The 6,371-nt window shown below is 56.1% G+C and overlaps 1 protein-coding gene across 1 annotated transcript in view; it reads right to left on the bottom strand.

Annotated features, from left to right (window-relative positions):
- Positions 1-6,371, bottom strand: part of LOC107213168 (perilipin-3-like) — a 663,366-nt gene that overhangs the window by 650,379 nt on the left and 6,616 nt on the right. The gene's annotated exons all lie outside the window — the stretch shown is intronic.

The raw sequence follows: 6,371 nt of genomic DNA on the forward strand, positions 1-6,371 counted from the left end.
AACCTGTCCCAGCTCTACAGACCCGCTGGAGCCCTGGTGCCCTGCACAAAGACCCAGGGCTGTTCTGCTGAGTGATACTGCAGCAAGATAAAAGCAAGGCTGGATGTATTCTCCCTGGGAAGACCCTTCTAGAAGGCTGGAGTGGCAGCTGCTTGGAAAAGCACTTTTATGATTGTGCTTCTTAATATCCATCTAATGCAGTGCCACCCTGCAGAGCTCTGGAACGCCACAGCATCACGAATGGAGCCACAACTTGGAAAAACACAGAGTCCTCAGCAAAAATGCTCATGATCCAGGTCTGTCCCACCCTCCCCTGTGCCACCAGAGCCAGCCCCTGTCCTCTGGGCTCAGCCAGCCAGCAGGGGTGAAGCGGGTTAGTACAGGGGACACGCGTGCACACAGACATGCTCTGTATTACTGACCTTGGTGCTAGGACTGAGTGGCTCTGTGCATGCTGCAAAGCCCCTTTTTATTGTGTCTGTCAAGGTCAGAGTGGGAAAAGATATGTCAGAAATTCCCATGTGTCATGTCCACACAGCTCCATTGGTGCTGCTGTCCCACTGCCCGGACAGACACAAAAGGCAAACTTCACTTTTATCTCTCTGCAAATGCAGCCTGGTTATTTTTATTCCTGTATTGTCAGGCGAGTACAAAGGCAGAGTGAGAGACTGCAGCTTGGGAAGGCAGCACAGCTCTCCCAGCCTGCTCTGCCTGCTCCAGTGGGGAGCTGAGGAATGAGAGCTCTGCCAGTTCCTCCTGCACCTGAGCACTCGATCCCATTGCTCCTGCCTCGCACCGTGCCAGGGGAGCTGCTGCTTGGTGGGATGTGTGTGGCTGCTGGCTTTTCCAGCTGGAACATCCTAACTTCTCACTCAGCTCTGGTTTAGCTTCTCCCAGACAGATTGTCTGGAAGGGGAAGGACCCTGGGGCTTGATCCTGCAGGTTCTGCTCCCCGAACTCCTCACCTTGGCATGGGAGGTTGTTTTATGGCTAGGCCAAATTCATAATCTCTCAAAGGAGAGGTTGCTGGGTTTCCTGCACACCATTTTACCCAGAGAGCACCCAAAGGTGCTGTGTGATTGCAGCCTGGAGCACACCTCCATCCTGGCTGCCCGAGATGGGAGCAGGACACCCTGGGGCTGTGCCAGCTCCAGGAAAAGCCATTTAGCTGCTGATATCCAAAGTGCAATGAGGTTTCTACCCTGGAGAACCAGGGCCCGTGGTTGCAGGGTTTGATATTCCCCATTCAGCACATCTCACACCCCAAAGTAACTTGGGGCTGCTGTATCCTCCTGACAGTAGGGGAAACTGAGGCAGGGAGTGGTTAAGGATCAGCTGTGCCCAGGCTGGATGTGGCACAGGCTCTGTCACAGCCAGAATAGCAGCACTGGAGGCTGCTTTGGGCGTGTGGCTTCAGCCTGGGCACACAGCCGAGGCTGCAGAGAGATTTTTGCTGCCCCAGCACCTGCCCTGAATCCGAGCCCCAGCCATGGTCAGTCTTTCCATCCAGCACAGCTTTGCTGCTCCCCCCACCCCCAGTCTGGGTTCCCAGTGCCATCATGTCTGCAACCCCCAACAGAAAGGTGCCTGCCCTCCCACCCTGCTTTGGAGAGACTCTGGGAGATTCCCAGGGTGGAGGAGGACTCCACACCCATCCCCTGTGGGTTGAGCCCCAGCAGGGAGGATGGCTGGGCTCAGGGATGGGCTGATGTTGCCCTCTGGCAGTGCAGTGCAATGTCAGTGCTTTGCACGGTGCCAGACTCCCCCAAGAACAGAAATGCTCCCATGGAGGGCAATCTGTAGCATGAACAAGGGCTTTGGGTACATCAGGATAAAATGGGGTGCAGGGCCCCATCTCCATGTCCCATGTGGGCACTCCTCAGCAGGTTAGTGCTCAGGAGTGCAGGTCCTCATTTCCTTTGTGAGCAGCCGGTGCAGAGCTGGGCTCCACCAAAGTATCTGCTGCAACCCCCAGGGGAGACCACGGGGACTCCTGAGGTCTCTTGACCATGGCAAGCTCAGTCTTGCCAAGATGGCAGAGTTCCAGCATCCTGAAGAGCCACAGCCTCTGGGGGACCCCAGATCCCTCTGAGGTTACCCTGGTGGTCTTCTGCCTCTCTGTCCTGGGCTTGGCATCAGGTTTCCACCCACTCCCTGGAGGGACCCGAGGCTTTGGTGGGTGCCAAGTACCTTTGCCACAAGCAGCCCGGCAGTGGGATGAGCCCTTGGCCCAGACCCACCAGCTGGCCCAGCCTCACACATTCTTCTCAGGGCACAGACTCGCCCCACACTCTGCTCACCCCCTCCCCTGCCTTATCTTTAAAGCGATTTTATTTTCGGAGATTCCTCCTGCAGTTCCTTCTGTTCGCCCTGGTTTCTCTCCCTCTTTGAAGAGGTTCCAGCAGGGTCCATCAAAGGCCAAGCAGATCTGTAGGAAGGGGAAATGTGAATTAGTCACTCCAGCAGCTGCTGAAGGGTTCTTCTGCCAGGATTGGGTGGTTTTGGCGCTGGTGTTTGTGATATGGTTTTTCTGGATGGTGGGAAGCTCATCCTTGTATGGCTGGCAAGGCCTGAGCTGTGCCCTGCTCAGGCAGGTGGGAAGGGCATTAGCATCCTGTGGAGCTCCCATAAAATCCCATGGGCACAACGAGGAGCTCATGGCTTCAGCCTGAGCAGAGGGGAGCTTTCTTTAAGTGGCTCTTGCCCAGAGTGGACAGCCTGCCCAAATGATCCCCCAGCCCTGCATGCCCACCCTCAGCAGTGAGATCATCTCCCCTGACCTCTGAGACACTGCTGTTCTTCTCCCTGGGCTCTGTGCTTGGTGTTGGTGTCCCATGCTACGATGGAAAAGGATGGAGCTCCTCAGCCAAGCCCCCAAGGGCTGGACAAGTCTCTCCCCATGGGACAGGACAGCACCAGACAGCAGAGCTGCCCCTTCAGTGAACATTCTGTGCTCAGACCAGCTCCTGCCCAGCCCTGGAGAGCCAGGAGGGTGCCAGGGGCTCAGCCACCCTCTCCAGAGAAATCCCCTGGCTGCTCCCTGACCCCCAGGAGGAATGTTTCCCATTAACAGGCTCTGATAAGTGGCAGGAAGGAGAATTACTCTCCGTGTCGGGCAGCTCGCTAGAGGTTTCCACACTTAACATATCCCCACTATCAGCTCCCTGAAATGCACAGGAGGGGGGTGCAAAGGCAGCTGATTAGATAAAGACAATCTGCAGAGGGGCTATTTCAGGCATATTTCCATGGAGTGGGAATGTCTGCTTGCAGTGAGGCAGGAGGTGACAGGCCAGTGCTGCCAGACCGCTCACATCCCTCCAGCTCAGCCCAGAGTGCCAGGCCCCCTCCAAGGCAAACCCCTGAGCCCCCCCAGCCCTGTCCCACCAGGGTGACAGAGATAGCAGCCACCAGTCCACCACAGCCCTCTCGAAGTGAGCAGAGATGGGGGCACATCCCAAAGTTAAGGTGCTCCTGTGGGGTCTAGGATGGGGTTAGCACTGGATCCCCTCATCTCACAGCTCCCTGGGCACTTCCCATGGAGCTGTGAGTCCTAGGTGTCCCCCCTGGGGACAGTGCCCATCCTCAGCTGGCTGTCCTTTGGCTGGCAGTGCTGCCTTCTGTCCCCTCATGAACACACACACAAAGCTGCTGCTGCCATGAGCAGCAGAGCCTCCTGCAGTGGTTCCCACCTCGCCATGCACGAGCCCTGGGCAGCACAGGCATGGGGGCAGCTGAGCCTTCACATTGGGAGCCTCCAAAATGAATATGAGGAATGAGAAAGCACCTGGAAGAGGCATGGCATGAGAAATTAGTGTATAGAGTTAGCAAGCAAGGTCACACACAGGCATGGAGAGAGTGAGGTCACTGGAGACTGGGAAAATTGGAGAGTTTTGTTTGTTTGCCTTGAATTTTCCAGCTTTGAGGCTCTGGGGGTTTTCTTCTGGGGATTGCCATGATAAAGCATCTGTGTAGGAATGATGGTTGTACTGAACACTGCGAAATTACAGGAATGTGTGGGCCTCTGGTGAGGTTTTGGCAATGCACTTCAAAACAATGAAAATAAAGAGAATCTTGCCCTGATGTTCATCTGAACACTTAATAGCACCTTAATTGCTGCTGGCCTGCCAGGACAGACCCTGGAACACGGCAGCCTTTGGAAATCATGACCAGCAGCTGCCTTGGAGGCTGCAAGGGAGGGGCAGAGGCTGATCAGAACCAGAGCTGGGCTGCAGTTCTGACACTCGTGGGCATGGTCTGCCCCTGCAGTGCCCCAGCTGCTCTGGTTTTGCACCAATTTCCATCTGCTGAGAGATGTGGGAGCAGATTTGGGAGATTTTTGGAGGAGTTTGGGTGGGTGTTGTCCTGTACATACATAGCAAGCCCACACACCCAGTTCCTGGTACAGCCCCATCCCAGCCCCCTGCTGTCTCCATCCCTCTTGCACCTTCTCCCTCACTCCATGGGAAGCCTCCCCACTGCTCTGGGTCATCAACCCTCACACGAGATCGAGATCGAGCTCAGTCCATCTCATGGCAGGGGACAATTGTTCAAAGTGGAGTGTCAACAGGCATGGGAGTTCTTTATGGGATCCACTCAGCTTGGACCTTTCTCAAGACCCCAGAGGGAGGAATATTCCTGCATGTCCTCACTTCACGACAAGAGAACTTCTCACCTCACTATGGCACATCAGCCAAGATGGGCTTTTCTGTGTCAAAACTGCAGCGAATGCCTGGTTCCAGGTATCCAGTCTCTAGTCTGGACTGCAGACAGCAGCTTTCCCCTATAAACCATCCCCTGTCCCTAAACAAGGCTCTGTCCCGTGGTGTTTGGGCTCAGCGTGTTCCTGAGCACCCCAGCACAGCAGCTGAGCTGGACACACACACACACAGAGTCTGTGTTCCCACCTGCCTGGTGAGTGAAATAACCCTGCCCAGAAATCTGTAACTCCCTCCTGAGGGGTAGTGGAGGGACAGGCACAGATCTCTGCTCTCTGGGACAGGGACAGGGAACTGCTGGAGTTGTACCAGGGAGGCTCAGGCTGGATGTCAGGGCAAGGTTCTTCCCCAGAGGTGCTGGCACTGGCCAGGCTCCCCAGGGAATGGGCACGGCCCCGAGGCTGCCAGAGCTCCAGGAGCGTTTGGACAGCGCTGCCAGGGATGCCCAGGGTGGGGTTGTTGGGGGGTCTGGGCAGGGCCAGGGCTGGGCTGGTTGATCCTGGGGGTCCCTCCCAGCTCAGGATATTATCAGAGCTCCCCGAGGAAGTGCCGGTGTGGGTGGGGATCTGCCCCCAGGACCAGCTGCCGGGTCCCTGCCCGTCCAGCCCTGGGGCTGTGCCTGCTCCCTGCCGGCACAGGGGGATCCATATCCATGGCTGGAACCTTCCCTGGTGCTGCAGAGGCTTGGGCACAGCTCGGGAAGCAAAGGAGCAGCCTGGCACTGCAGGTCCATTCGCCACCCCCGCTCCTGCCAGCCTCGGGCTATTTATGCCTCACTCCACGGCCACTTCACGGCATCGAAGGGTCTGGTGGAAAAGCCAAGGAAGTGAAATTACTTTGGGGAAGAAATGACACTACCCGCTTATAAATAAACCCGGGTTTCATTGATCTTTTAGATGCTCCCTTGGCAGAGTCCAATGTCACCGCTCCAGCAATGCAGACAATACTCGGGCATTGTTTTATTCTCAGTTACAGGGAAAAGGACAGCACCAGCTGCCGCGCTATCTTTAGCCCATGAGAGCACCCTTCAATTGTTCTGCACTTCAAACAATAGCCACACGTGGGGGAGAGGAGGATTGCTGGCTTTACCAGAGCATTTTGCATCGAAATACAGCCTTAGTGACAATAGATTTCTGTCACGCCCTGGCTGAAGCTGCTGCTTATACCGCAGGAAAGCCAGGTTTCCAGAGCTGTCTTGTTTTTCTTGTGGATGATGGGCCAGCGAGAGGTTTCACTCCCCGAGGAGACCTCCGAACTCTCTTCCATGAAAATAGCCCTATTGTTCTGTCTTTATGGGTCTGGTGCTGCGCATCACATCATCTCCTCCTGCCGTGCCTTTGGGGCCGCTCTATTGCAAACACAGGTTTCTGCATTGATGCCCAAATATCCTGAGGTAAAACGGAGCTGCCCAAAACCTCAGACTGGGCTAGATTGGGTTCTCTGCGAAATGCACAGGAGAACCCAAAGGGGCTTTTTCCCCTCATTATAGGGAAAATGCGAGCGATGAGCAGCTCCCTGGGGGCACGGAGGGGCAGGCAGGGCCCAGCTCTGCACCCAGCGGCAGCTGCAGGGGATCAAATACCCGTGCGGAGCTGGGCAGTGCTGTGGACAAGCGAGCTGCTGCCTCTCTGGTGGCCGTGCCCTCGGTGCCCGCAC

The sequence above is a fragment of the Parus major genome, chromosome 20, assembly GCF_001522545.3.
Source record: "Parus major isolate Abel chromosome 20, Parus_major1.1, whole genome shotgun sequence".
In the NCBI taxonomy this organism is placed as follows: domain Eukaryota; kingdom Metazoa; phylum Chordata; class Aves; order Passeriformes; family Paridae; genus Parus; species Parus major.